The 15563-nt window shown below is 44.2% G+C and overlaps 1 protein-coding gene across 2 annotated transcripts in view; it reads right to left on the reverse strand.

Moving 5' to 3' along the window:
* Window positions 1–15563, reverse strand: part of ARL2 (ADP ribosylation factor like GTPase 2) — a 722587-nt gene that overhangs the window by 641043 nt on the left and 65981 nt on the right. The gene's annotated exons all lie outside the window — the stretch shown is intronic.

A 15563-nucleotide genomic window follows, 5' to 3' on the forward strand; every position in this document is an offset into this window, starting at 1 on the left:
AACTGCCCTACTGACCTGCACCAGCTTCTTCAACACAGATTCTAGTCAGCTGCGTAGAATTTCTAAAGGGACTGGGTTTGGAGAAGACTTACTTTATTAGGCAAAAAAAATCATTTACAGGAGAACTGCAAGTTTACTTAAAAATTTCCACCAATGCAGTGATCAATGGAAAGAAGGTGGCCATGTCTGGAGCCAAGCCATTGAAAAGATCATGTAGCCTGTAGATATCAGGGTCAGCCGATGACGCTCCCAAAAGAATACTAAAGCTAGTCAGTATATGGGAAAGGGAAACACATCTGTTTGGGTTAGAGAACCTTTTCGTCTTCACAGGAAACAGACTCAGACTCTGATACTTCTGAGACCTCAGATTCCAGATCCCCTACCAAATCAGGGTCTTAGAGTGGATGAATCAGGGTAACAATGCAGGCATTAGTCAAAATCCGGTTTTGTACCCCATAATCAACAGCTGGAATAATGGATCTAATCACAGCCTCCAGCTCTGGTGAAACAGAGACACTGTAGCCCTGCAATGTGGTGGGTTGCCTCTTTGCCACATGTACACTAGGGGGGAGAACCTCTAAGGGTGGGGGGGAGATGTATCAAAACTAACAACAGATTCTACACCTCCAACTTCCCCTGCAGCCAAAGAGTTTGGTTCTCCTGTACCTGAACAAAGACCTGGAGGATGTGTCTGACCCTCGTGACATGCAAAGTTGTGATACTAACACCACACCAGAGGACCTGGAGGTAAAAGAAGACAAGTGGTCTGACAACCTGCCCGAAAGCAAGGCTACACAGGAGATGCAAGCCATAGGCTGAGACATATTTCTTGATTTAATTCTGTTTTTAGGTACACAAGGGGTAGACTGCTGGGGTGCACTGTATTGGAATCCGTTAATTCAGGGGACAAGAAAATAGCAAGCTCAATACCAAATACTGGCTGCAGAGTATAAAAAGAATGACACTATGCTCTTTCAAAATAACAGTTTAAGAACTATTTCTGTAGAGATACTACTCTGAACACTGCACTTAGAAAAATGGCAATATTTTTAGTAACACAGTTCAAAGCATACAAAAATGCATGCACAAAAGTCCCTCGATTCTGTAAAAAAAAAAAAAAGCTAGCTTCAGCACAATGAAATGAATGGATACAGCCTAAAGCAGTATTAAACAAAAAGTCAAACGCATAAATGGATGAAAAATTCATGTCGAAAGGTTTAACATACAAAATGGTGCCAAAAGCAATCTGAAGTCCATTTCTGCAGGGGTTACTATTCTAACAACTGCAGAGAATAATTATTAGTTATGTACTTACCAGAATTTGGTATCTGAGTTGTCCTCTTCTCATTCTGCTTCATACCTGGGACTCCGATCCAAACCTCAGATCTGGCTCAGCCACCTCGAACAGACTTGCACTTCCAGGCTTAAACTCTTCCCCTTACCCATAATCCTCTACACTTCACCCAACCTCCTCAGATTGAGTTTGCCAGCCCCACAGCCAAGGAAGAAAGGAAGAAACCCAGTAGCTCAATCAGGAACCAGAGCTCCAACAAAGGCTAGCTAGATCCTCCTGAAACATATCCAGGAGGAGGGGGCAAGTTGGGCGGGAAGGTGAAGCAGAATGAGAGGAGGACAACACAGACACCAAGTTATGGTAAGTACATAACTAATAAATCTGATGTTGTCCTTCTCATTCTGCTTCATATATGGGTCAGAGTCCTCCAGCTACATATTTTCTTGGGTGGCCTTAAGGAAGGATATACCAAAGCACAGAAGAAAAAAAGGACGTCCTGCTCCAGGACACAACATCCAATTTATAGTAGGACACCAAGGTGTGAGAAGTAGACCAAATGGCAGCAGCACAAATGTCATCAATGGAAATCCTAGAAGAAAAAGATGTGGCAATAGACCTCGTGGAGTGAGCTTTTAGATGACCTGGCAATTTCCAAACATTCTTTTCATAAATTAAGGCAATACAGTTACTAATCCACTTTGCAAATGTTACTTTGGAAACAGCATGACCCTTACAATTAGGGGAAAAGGAAAGAAATACTGGTCCGACTTCCTGAAGTGCCTTGTCCTACGGAGGTAGAACTAAAAATGTAGAAGGTATTCTCCTTTGTTAGAGTAATTCGGGAAGAACACCAGTAACTTGATACATTAGTTGATATTGAAAGATGTACCCACTTTCAGCAGGAAAGAAGGATACATTGAGACACCCTGTCTTTGTGGAAGATAATGTAAAGATGTTTGGAAGAGAGTGCTTGCAACTTGGAAACCCTTTTTGCTGACATGATCGCATCAAGGAAGGTGGATTTCCAAGACAAAAACTTCAAGTCACAATCCTTAGCCGGTTCAAAGGGACTCTAGGTTAAGGTTTGCATAACCAGAGTGAGATCCCATGGGAGCGTAGTATCTTTAATAGGAGGCCTCAAAAGAAAGACCCCTTTCACAAAGCTTTACACAGGCTAGCAGAAGCAAGAGACTGTGAAGAAAATCCTAAATGAAAGTTGGAGATAGCTCGAGCTGCAGTTTAATGGTAGCAAAACTGGAACCTTGCTTAAACAAGGATTGTAAAAGACAGAACAGAGGGCACTTGAGCTGAAAAAGGGTCCAAGTTATTACGGATTGCCCAAATAGAGAATATCTTCCACTTACTCTTGTAAACCTTCTTAGGAGATTGTTTCTGGAAGGTCAGAAGAATAGCTTTGACTGGAGAAGAAAACCTGGGCATTCTAACAACCACAGGAAGTGGAGAAACCACAGTGGTCAACTTTAGTGTGTGTAGAGATCGGGTTGGCATCCTAAAGTCAGGTGAGAGAGGTGGTCTGGTTTGGGTTCCAGCATCCAAGGAGCACATTGTAGATGAAACCTGAGAAAGGGGAACCACACCTGGCGAGGCCAAGTGTGCAAGGAGGACAACAGAGCTCTTCAACCGTTTGGCTTTCTGAAGGAATCTGGGGAGCAAAGGTAGAGCAGATTAGGCATACAGAAATCCCAGAGGCCAATCGTGGACTACAGCGTCCTTTGGGGAGGCCCCCAGAAGGGAGAAATCAGAGTGAAGTAATTGCTGCATTTGTAGTTATAAGGGGATACAGAGAGGGCGCAGCAGGGAGAACACCAGCGGTGAAATCACTCATTCATCACTGACTGATTGAGGGACCACTTGTGAGGCATCGGAAAAGACCTGCTGAGCCTGTCCATTAACGCACTGGATTTTCCCAATACATGTGCTGCAAGAAGAAAGTGGTTTAACGAGATCACCCATTCCCATACCCTTGTGGCCTCTCTGCAGAGAGGGTACAAACAGGTTCATCCTTGCTTGTTGCTGTACCAGACAACAGCCATGTTGTCGGTATGAACAGCAATAGTCAATGGAGGGAGGGCATCCTGAAAGGCTTGCAACGAGAGAAGAACTGCCCTCATCTCCAAGACATTGATATGCACACTGGTCTCTGTGTCCATGTGCCTTGGACCATCTTCCCCTGAAAGTTCCCCCCACCCCACCCTAGACAGGAAGCATCCGTGGTCACCGTGGCTAAGGACAAGGTAAGTGTGAATGGTCTGCCTATTGTCAGAACTGCTTGAATCCACCACTTTAGATGGGATCTGCAAATGTTTGCTAACCTGATAGGAGCAGATAGGATAGGGGACAACATAAAATAGACCACTGAACAGAAAAAACAATGGAAAATGCGCATATAAGACCTTGCTAATGGAACTAACAAAATTACAGCAGCCATAGAACCCAGAGCTCTTAGAATCAATCTGGCTGTAGGTGATGAGGAAAGTAGAATAGCCTGAACTTGGGACTTCAAAGTGTTACTGTGAAGTTGGGGCAAGGCAGCTATCTGAAAAGAAGTATTCAGATGTACATCAATGAGTTCTACAATATGAACAGGCGTAGGTTGTGACTTGTCCACATTTATGGCTATGCCTAGAGAATGGGGCAACTGGTAGAGATAATCCCTGGCTTGACAAAGGTGACACTGAGTGGGAGCACTTAGGAGCTAATCATCCAGATAAGGGAATACCTGAAACCCTTGTAGTTATAAATGTGCTGCGACCTCTGACATGCACATGGTGAATACCCGAGGGGCTGTGATGAGACCAAAGGGCAGGGCTCAAAATTGGAAATGACTGGCTCCCAGACAGAAGCGCAGATGACTCCTAGAGCACCTGTCTATTTTTATGTAATAGTGCACACCCTTTAAGTTCACTGAGCACATCCAATCATCTTTCTTCAGTAACAGGAGTATGGACTGTACTATCACCATCTGAAACTTGGTCTTCTTCACGAACAAGTTGGGACTGCTTAGGTCCAGAATGGACCACAGGTCCCCTGTCATTTTTGGCACCAAAAAGAAAAGGGAGTAAGTTCCAGACCATTTATGATTGGTCAGGACCTTTTGGATGACTCAGCTACTGCTAACTCCGTCTGTCTGAGTGGAACAATGAGGAGTGGTTTCAGTACCTCTGGAGGAGGAGGAAGGGAATAGAGAATGTAGTAACCTCTAGATATAATTTTTATCACCCAAGAGTTTGATGTGATTTGGGCCCAGGTGCTCGAGTGTAGACAAAAATGACCCCCAACTGCCTCCAGAGAAGGACAGTCAGGCAGCACTTCAGGAACGCTGAAAGGGCTTGTTGGGAAAGGATTCCCTGGAGCCCTGGTTCTGCGGGCCCCCTCTGCCTCTAGGGTGGCATCTCCCATTATAGGCCCCTCCTCTGCCTCTGGAGGAGAACTCTCCAATTTGGTCAGGTAAGGAACCTTGACATTTGTGAAACCAAGTTTTCTTAGCACCCCTTCGATTCCTAGACTAGGTTTGTTGGGGGACAGAAAACTTAATTCCTACGGCAGACAAGGCTTTACCTTCTTGCTCACAGCGGGTTAGGGTGTCCTTAACAGATGGTCTGAACAACAAGAAACCATCAAAGGGGGCATTGACAAACTATGCCTTAAAGGGCTCTGCAAAATCACACAGCCACATCCAGGAATGATGGCTCATTGCAATGCCAGTGCCAGCTGCCTTACAAGAACCAGCCACTGAGTGAGAAATAAGCTTCATGGAGGAGTTAGTACTAGATGTGAGAGTGACTAGCTTAGGAGAAATTCTGTCGAACTTCCACTTGGGCATAGACTCCGCCACTGAATCAGAGAGTTCCTTGATTAAGTCTCTCTGAAGGCAAGTAAAATGTGCCAAGTAATTGAGTGCTCTCAGCAATAAAGTCGCAGAGGCAAAAAGGGTGTTTGCCAAACTTTTCCATTACTCTGGCTCCGTGTTCAGTGGCTGTACAGTGGAGCTCTGCTGGGCAAGCTCCTTCTTGGTACAGGGAGCCACAACTATAGTGTCAATGGGAAATACCTTTGCTCCAGAAGGCATGAAACTCACAGGGTGAAAGTATTTTACCGGGGTGCTTAGGAACTGCCTGTATCATGTCCAGCTCCCTTCCAGGCCCGACTGCCGACCAGGTCAATGACAGAGTCAGCTGGGAGTCCATCCAAGATGTACACGGCCCCATCCTGAAGGCCTCCAGGAATACAGATTCCTCCAGAGAGGGAGTTTTGGAGGTCCAGCCACCCTTTACCTTCAAATTCTCCAAAATGTCTGCGAAGGAGACATCGTTGGGTGGCAACTTGGGTGACCCTTCTCCCTCATCATAATCTGTATCCTTGGTGAGAGACTCCATAGGAGAGTCCACATGCCTCCTTTTGCACGTCCTCTTCTGCAGAATATCCTTCACAGGATACTCGGGAGAAGAGCCGGAAGAGGAAGGAACTACCTTAGGTGGAGCAGAGTTGAGGTCCTTCGAAACAAGCTGAGCCTGGGAAGGAATGATTGATCCAAGACTTCGATCCAAATGAGGAGCATGGGGTGGAGCAGTTGTCAAAGGGACTGGCACTCTTCGAACAGGGAACGCCTTTTCCAACACCTAAAAAGCTGAGGGTTCCTGAGAGATACTACCAAGCTCCCCTGGAGCTGAAGCAACTCGCCAGAACCCCGACTCCCAGACTAGACTGGACCCAAGCTGTCGAGGGCTGAAGCTCCAAGGAGGAGAGATGACTCTGGGACGCACTCTGATCAGAGGACCTCGCGGCAGAAGCAGTCAAGGCAGCCAGAGTAGAGGAAGCAAAGGCCCTCTGATCCACCCTTGAATCCCTCGGGGGACAGCTGTCCTGGGACTCCAAAATGGAAAGCTGGACAAGAGAAGGAGAAAAGGTCACCAGGCCGGGATCCATGAGGAGATAGAGCAGGAAGAACCCCCATCTGGATCTGGGTCTTGATTATTGATCTAACCATCCTGTCCACATCAAGGTAAAGACATTAGAGAGAACCTAGAGGAAGCCACTGACGAAGGATGTGTGTGTCTGGGCATTTGGAGGATCTTGGCTGGCAAAGTAGGAGAAACAGACTCCACAGATCTCCCCAAAGACTGTGGATCTGGAGGCCGATGGCTCTGAAGAGGGCTACTCAGATCCAGGGACTTAGGATCCGAGTACATAGTAGAAATGGAGGGCCATCTCGGAGCAGTGAGATCGATCAGCTCCTACAGAGCAGACAGAGGTCTAGGGGCCGACAAAGTTGGATCCGATAACCTCAGAACCTTGGCAGTAAGCTGCAAGAAAGCTCTCGGCTCCTTAGAGCGCTTCTTCTTATCGCCGGAGCTGTGAGAAAGCTTAGAGAGGGGTTGAGCACCTGGAGAAACAGAAGTATCGGGCAGCAAGCCTTTTAAAATAAGCTTATTTCTTCTCTCCTGCAAGGCCTGCAGGTTAAATCCCTCACAAATGCTGCAAGAACACTCTAGATGACCTAGTCCTAGACAGTAAACACAACAATCGTGGACACCGGAGTGTGGAATCTTCCATTTGCACTTGGAACACCTCTTAAATCCAGTAGGTTTATCCATTACCACTACAAAACACTACACAAGAACTACAGAAAGAACACAACTATAACAATAAGAAAAATATCTAAAATATTCAATACAGAAACCACAACAATCATCAACTATGAACTGCAAACTTTTTTTAATTGATTGAACAGAAGGAAAAACAGCCAAAGCCCTACAGGAATGTGAGAGTGAGGAGCCTAACATGCTAGAACGCTAACAAGAGGGGAGAGAACAAGTAGAAATACAAAACTATTTGAATAAGGAGAGTGATAGAGCACAAAACTGACAAGAAAAAAGTGAAACATATCTGAGCCTGTAAATCACGTCTGGGCATGCCAGCGGCAAATGAGATCTGAGGAGGCTGGGCGAGATTGTAGAGGATTATGAGTAAGGGGAGAAATTTGAACCTGGAAGTTCAAGTCTGTGGGAGGTGACCAAGCCAGATCAGAGAACCAAACGTGAAGCAGAATGAGAAGGACAGGACATTAGATAATGAGAGTTTCATTAAGATAGTTCCAAGCACAAAGTACATGCTGAAAAGAAGTCCACTAATTGTATCAGTCAGAATGAATGGATACAACTTAAAATAGTATTAGACAAAAAATCATAAACTGATGAAAAATTCTTGTCAGAAAAATTTAACATACAAAATGGAGCCAAATCACAACTTAAATTAAAAAAAAACATTTAAAATGCTGCAATCCTACTAAATCACCTAAAATAATCATAACCTCAAAGGAAAAAAGTTTTCCTATTAATGCTTCCGAATTAAGCTTTAAATCAAACAGGCATTATTGTGCTAGTCAAAGTAAAAACAGAAATATATACAAAATTTCAAATAAAAAAAAAAAACATTTAAAGCAGCAGCATACACCATTCAAGCCCAGCTAGGAAAAGCCGAGGGAGGAAATAAAAACTCAGGCTTTCTTATCTGAGCACAACAGCTGTAATGTCCAGAGCCAGAAGCAATCTTCTCCGAGATTATTCTCTTACTATGACCCTAGAAAACTGAATGTGTCCTATTTGTGGATCTGGAAGGCAGTCCCTGTTCCTTGCAGGTGATTTGTCCAGCACACCCGGGAGGAGTTCTGAGCTTTGATGGACTACCAGAGATAGGATAGAAGAGCACTACCACACATATGCCAGTAAGGAAGTGTGTTTGTTGAACATCAACAGTACCTTTATCAAGGGGGGCAGTTAGGTGCTGTAATCTTCGACTAGGGTTGAAGCCAAAACTAGGCATATCTTCTGATAATAGACCACAAGGCTGCTGTCGTGAATAATACATTCACAGCATAATATCCATATTTAATGAACTGTTCCACAATCTGACCGATAGTGGGTGGATTCCAGCAGTCCTGCTGCCAGATCTCCAATCAATCAGATGCCTCCACTATTTTATTCCTCAGCTGGTTAATGAATTCTAACTGGTACTTGGGTCATGTGGCAGCTGTATACATCCACTTCCCAATCCAACCAAGAACTTTGTTCTACCAGCTACTGGGCATAGTCATTAAGAACTGAAACCAATTAATACCTCTTCCTGGATACACAGACCCTACTACTGGATCAGCTGTATGATTCTTGTATAAAACTGCATATGACCCATGTACCCAACAGAACCTAACTGAGCTTCTTCAGGGCAGAGAGTTGAGAGTTTGTTTCCTTAGAGAAAGCCAGAAAAGAATCCCCTAGAAATTTAGCTCCAAGGACTGAAAGTCCTGCCACAGGTTTGGGTACCTTTAAGCTGAGGAGAGGCACATACTTCTAGGCATCAGATGCTTCTTTGGAATCCCATCTGAAATGCTCCATTTCACAAAGGGTGCCCAAAGTAACATTTACTTGGAAAGACATGCAAAGAACATGGTATCTTTGTTGACTTTGACATACCTTAGGGAAGAATTTCTCTGGGAAGTATTAGCCAGGCCTCCTCCTTATTTGACAACTTCAAGGGAGTTCTCTCCAAAGAGGGATTCTATCTCCTAATGAAGGTAACTCCAGAACCTGAGGATTGATCTGCAACTTACTGCAAGTTCTGTAAAAACTGTTAAAATCCCTCAGCTGGGAAGAAGCATTCCTGGGGTATGCTTGGAAATGGGTGATTTAATGAGGAGTTAGCTGAAGCCCAAGTAACTGCACAGAGCTCAGCTGGGTGAATGCTTCATGTTTGAATTTCTGGACACCCTTTTGATAGCATTGCCACCTGAGAGGAGTCCACTATCAGGCACCCCAAGCAAATGTCCACCTGCCTACCATGGATGTCTTCCCCAACAAGATAAAAAGGGATACCACCTTACACTTAGGAAACAATAAAAGGGGTGAAGACAGTCACTCGTTAATGGGGGTAAGGGCCAATCTCTTCTCAGAGCCTTTGGCTGTGGAGGATGTGCCTCAGATTGAAGGTATGACAGCCTCCACAGGGCAATATCAAAGGCCTTGGAAAACAAAGGCCTTGGAAAACAGATGCATGGTTCTAGGGACATGAAAGCACATCCCCAGACAGAGGTCTGGAGTGGTACAAGAACGTTATGGAAGTGGGAAAAGGAGTATGTGTTGAATGTAGTAAATAGAAGGGAACATTAAAACAGTACGATGTAATCGTACAACTACCAATGACCAATTATAAAATAATTTTCTTGGGTGGCAAAAGCCACTGTACCGTTTGGCTAGGCTTATATAGGCCCTAGGGCCAATAGCCTTGTACCTACCTATGAACCTACAAGAGTGCATAACGTAGGAGGATTGTGCTGAGATGTAAATGGATATACAGCAAACTTAGAGAACTGTCTCTGCCACAGAAAGCCCTCATTGGTAGTTAATACTGTGACTGCTGATCCAGCATAGTCATTGTTACAGGAGACCCAAGTAGTAGAGATGGGAATCTGGCACTTGAAGGTCTTACTTGGTCTGTGAGACAGGGAGGTTTATTCTTTCTTATAGACAGCCTAGCCTGGACGAAGACTGAGGGACCATAAGGGGGCTACAGAGGCACTTAAGTGTATCAGGGCTTGTTCCTCTTCTGAAGACTGCTGAGCATATCCTGCACGGGGTGGCCTAAACAGGACTGTCCCCCCACCCCTCCCTAACAAAAGTTGGTATTCAGACTGGTCTACAAAGCTCTTCTTTCAGACAACACAGCCTGAGTGTTTGCTGCATTCACCATAGTGATAACATTCCAAGACAGAGCTAACTCTCAGAGTTACCCCTCCCACAGAAATCCCTACATAGTAATCATAACATGTCCAGATTTTTAAGAAGTTGAGAGGTATGTAAGATTGTTTATAACCGAGCTATCCCAGATTATTTTCTCTCATATTTTTGGTCTGTTCCTCCTCAAATGTTGTGGTTCCCTGGTATACAATGAAATGTTGATGTGCCAACAATAATGAAAGACATTTGAGATTCAGATTTGTTTTCTGAAATTGTATGGTAATCTAGAATCCGCTATTCTACAGAAGACATGTGAGAACAACAATGTTACTGTGTGTTCAGTACTTTTAATTTATTTATTTTTATTTTATAACAGTTTACCATCCATCTGAGTTTACACAAATTAGCTAACATTGTTGGGTTGTCTGTGGTGGAAATCATATTAATCCTGGGTTTTCAGGATTAATATGACTTGTGTGAAGCAACTTAGAATACTTAGTGCTGCTAATAATGCAAATGTATTACATGAACATCATTTTTATTACAATTAGATGCCCGAAGTGCAAAAAGAAGAGTCTACAATTCCTTGGCAGGGGTGGGGGCAAACATTTCAAATGTCCAAAATTTCACAGAATTTCCAGATGTTTGGTCTGTTCCTCATAAAATGTGTGGTTTTCTGGTGAACAGAGTATTACAGTCAATTAATAATGAGAGATGTTAAGTTTCAGACTTCATATCCTTCAAATAATGTTATGTTAATGCAAAACCTGTTCTAGCAACTTTCTAAGTTTATAAGAGCAATATTAAAAATTTGTCCCCAACTTTGGCCTGTTGTTTCCCCACTGTTTTTGGCTTTATCCAGAATTCTTGAGCAAAGGAGCAGAAAGGTATGGATGGGTTCCGCCAGTATAAAAATAACTGAACCTTGTTTGCTCAAAGCTGCAATCAGTTAGGCCTTCTGCCATTGCTCTGCTGTGAGACTGCAAAAGATAAGTGCTTATTTTCAATTGTTTTCCGATTAACTAAAACATTATTTGCTGCACATCTGTTTAAACTGTGCAACTGTTTTTTAGACTTGGTGAATTCATTCCTTATGTCTGTTCTGATCTTGTGCATCCCATCCACCCAGTTGCTGTTGTGGTATTACAGCTTGGTGGCTTTTGAGTTGCCCGCCTCTAGTATAAATTTGATATTGGACACTCCCCCAGTCCCATTACATCAGCTCACTCTACTGAGTACAGTGATACAAGTTGTAAAGACCCACCCCTTTAGCTTCTTAACACTGAATTATCTCGTCTCCCCACTTTCTACTACTAAAAACAAATATTGCGCCTCTTCATAGGAGTTCAACTGCATTTAGTTTGCTGCATTTGTTACTGCTTGGTCGGTAGCCTTATTAAACTGATGACAGTAATCTACTGAAATGCTGCTTTATTTGAGCTGTTTTTTACTGTTGTGATTGTGAGCTAATTTATCACATCTGCACCGTTTTAAAGCAACTTACTGATTAACTACATTTCATTACTGTTTAACTACATTTCAATGCTACTTACTGCAATGTTTTACTGTTTAACCATACTTTTCACACTGCAAGTTCTTTTTTTTTGTCTGTAAGTGGTTAATCTGTGCTTCTTTGTGAGTTTTAATGTGTTATTAACCCTTAAATTGAGTAACAGTCTGGATACAGGTTTGCTGCATCCAGAGCTGCAGCTGCATGTTTTTTAACCCTTTTTGAGGCATTCCAGCTATAACTTTCCCTTAGCAGCACTTGTGTAATCACCTAGTAGTATTAGTCTTAGACCTTCCACCATTTACCCTCTTAGGTCTCTGTGGCATCTTTCCCTCGGTTTTTGACACATATGGATGGCCAATTTCCTATGTTTTCTGCTGCCAGTCTGGTTGATATGGGCATCCTGAGACAGTGTAGCAACTGCCTCATGTACACGGACACCCCTCTACTACTATCACCTAGGAATACAATTTGTCAGATATGCAATTACATCAAGAACTTAAAGTCATTGCTCTCTCCCCACAAGCCAGTATATATCTGGCACTGAGAAGGTTGTCAACACCTACACCACACCTACACAACACACCCCCACATATGTGGAGGCCCTCAACAAAAACATACCCAAACAAGAGAGACCTCAGAGGCAAACCCACACATGAACTTCACTGCTCACCAAACACCTGTGTCTCACAGCCACTAAGGCCTAAACATAAACCCAACATATTAGTCAAAGGAGACTCCATTGTGAGACGCACAGATGTGCCTCTCACCAGGCTGGATAACTAGAAAGTCACAGTTAGTGGTTTGTCAGGTGCTAGAATCCACCATATTACCAATGCACTCAAGTCTCTTAATAGGTACTGTTATGACTGTCACAGTTCATGTTGGCAGGAATAACTTGAGGCTACCTCCCTGGACTATATGGAGAGAGACATGATCAAGCTCACTGAATACGTGTCTCTGGCAGGTATGTTCCTAGCCTTAAACAGCATTCTACCATCACTCAGAATGATGCTTCAATACAAAGAGAAAATGATTGCTGGCTTAGTTTCTAGTGTCATTCCAAGGGGACCCAGTACCTGACAGCCTAGGATGACATGACTGACAAACCATGATACTTTGCCAGAGATGGCTTGCAGCTGTCTCCCTTGGGCTTCAGGCTCCTGGCAAAGGCTCTCGCTTGCCCCATAGTGCCTTTTTAGGCAATGCCATGAGGTCAAAACTACCAACATGAACATTTCATCAAAACAGAAATCAAAGGTCATGCTGCTAAGCGCTAGGAGTCTAAACATGAAACTGCACTCATTGCAGGCATTCTTAACCCCAGAAGATGCTGACACTTGTGCAGTCACAGAATCCTGGTTCAAAGCTGTGGAGAGCACCCGAGCCAGACCAAGTTAGTCATCTCATCATACATTCAGACCCCAAACCATGGGCAGCAAAGGAAAAGGAGGCGGAGTTGCAATATAAATATAAAATACATACACACCTCCAGGCTGGTCAAACAGTATGAAGCACAGGATACACTCCAGGTGCAGTTAACAATTGACAAGACCCCTACTCAAATTACAGCTAGCTAAAGCCCCCAACTTTGACTCAAGATGCCCACTCTACTAATCTGGACCTCTTCGAATCTATCAAGATTTTACCCTGATCTTGGGTGACTAACTATCCAACCACAGACTGGAAGAAATACTCATGCCAAAACACAAATGCCCAGAGATTCCTTAATTTCATCAATGAAAATGCCTTGGACCACCTGGTCGACATCCCCACAAGAGGTGAAAATATTTTGGACTTGGTATTAACCAACATGAGTAAACACTACAGCATCACTACAGGGTCATCATCCCTAGTGAGATCCGACCACAAAGCGGTCACTTTCGAAGTCACCATCCCCCCCCCCCCCCCCAGCTAGGGTCAAACAAAAAAACTTCTCCAAAGTTAATTACAACCTCCTGAGAAAGGTATAAACAGCTTCACAGTCCCCCCCCCCCCCACAGGAACTGGGACATATGCCCAATCCTACACCACAGTACCATACAAGTATTTATATTGCTGCAAGGACTCAGGAATACGCGACAGGACAAAATAATCCTCCTTCAAGGAAGAGTAAACCTGTCTGGTGGACATCTGCAATAAATAAACTCTATAATACAAAGGAATAAAATTGTTATCCAAGACCAAGGAGGAGCAGGTGCCTAATTGGAAGCAATCTCTCCTTATCCTGAACAAGCAAATAAGAACACTGGTGAAATCCCCCAAAGCAAACTTCAAGTCCAAACTGGCCACATCTACTAAAGACAATCGTAAGGTCTTCTTCACATGTCTGCAATCTCAAAGGAAGCACCCAGACCTGCTCAGAACTGGTGGTCAAGGGCACCACATACACAAATTCTGTAGATATAACCAGCGTGCTGACAGACAGGCTCAGTGAAAATGTCACCCATGAGTAAATGAGGACATCCCCAGTACCTGACCCCTCCCCTTATGTCTAGGGAGTAAGTCATCACTGCCCTTTCAAAAGCAAAACATACAGCTTCCATGGGACCTAATATCATCCCAGGCTGCATCATACATGAACTCAGGCAGGAACTTGCAGCACCATTAGGCACCCTATTCAACCAAAGCCTGAGTACTAGCTTTGTCCTAGCCGAGTGGATGACAGCCACAGTCAACCCTTTGCACAAAGGTGGAGCGCCCACTGATCCAGGAAATTATAGACCCATCAGCCTAACTAGTCTGATCCGCAAGGCCATGAAGCGGATTATCATGGACCTATTAACAAGGACACTGGCAACCTCAAAACACCCAATTGCACACAATTTGGTTTAGTCAAGCGGAGGTCATGCCTGTTAAATTTGGTTGACTTCTTTGAGACAGTCACCAAACCCATGGATGAGGGGAAGACTGTGCACACCGCCTACCCTGACCTGGCCAAAGCCTTGGATACTATTCCCCACTCGAGTATAAAAGATAAACTCTCTCAATTAGGCATCAATCCATATGTTACCAGATGGGTAGCAAACTGGCTCACTGATAGAACCCACCTAGTCAAAACAGGGGAAGCCACCTCAACCAGCAGACCCCTAAAAAGTGGTGTACCCCAGGGATCAGTCTTGGGGTCTCTGTTGTTTGGGATATACTTTTCTGAGGTGCAGGCCACAACCAGTGGGCTATGGCTGACAAAGTTAACAGATGACTGCAAGCTGGGTGCTGGTCATCAATTCCCCCAGTGATGTGGACATCCTCCAAGAGGGTCTCACCCAAACAAGGTCTCAAAATGAATGCCAAAAAATGCATAATCATCCCCTTTGGGGAGAGTGATGTCCCCACAAATTACCACATTGATAACAAGGTCCTAATCACACAGTCATGAGGACTTGGGCACCCAGGTTGACAGCAAACTGACTTTTGACCACCATATCGTCTCTCCATTGTATGGCAAGTATTCTACACGGCCCACCTCATTAGTAAGGGTATCTCATCCAGGGACAAGGTGGTCATAACATCCCTGTATTCTTTCCTTATAAGACCCATTATTGAGTAAAATGCCTCATTTGGCATGTACCTCAAAGCACATGCAGCAGCTGGAGAGATCACACAGGTTCCTCACGAGGAGAATCCAGGGACTCAAACAACTACCCTACACAAATAGGCTACAGGCTCTGTCCCTCTACTCAGTCTCAGACTCCTCAAAGGTGATCTCTGTCTGGCACACAAATCAATCTCAGACCCCACCTTGATGGGACTACTGCATATCCGTAAGTCAAGCTTCACCTGAGGAACCCGCACGCGCAACCTCAACCTGGTCTGTGACATACAGGACTTGTTGGAGGAACAGATTTGTATCCCAGACACTCCCCCTTTTGTGGAATAGACTGCCTCTCCACGTCAAGCAGAGTACCTCAATAACCCTTTTTAAGGGCAACCTGGATAACTGGATGGGAACCAGAAAATACACCCTTGGGATTCCACCTGTGTCCTGTTGGACAGTGGCATTGGGTGT

This window comes from Protopterus annectens, chromosome 6.part1 (genome assembly GCF_019279795.1).
Source record: "Protopterus annectens isolate FY-2018-M chromosome 6.part1, PAN1.0, whole genome shotgun sequence".
Taxonomy (NCBI): Eukaryota; Metazoa; Chordata; order Ceratodontiformes; family Protopteridae; genus Protopterus; species Protopterus annectens.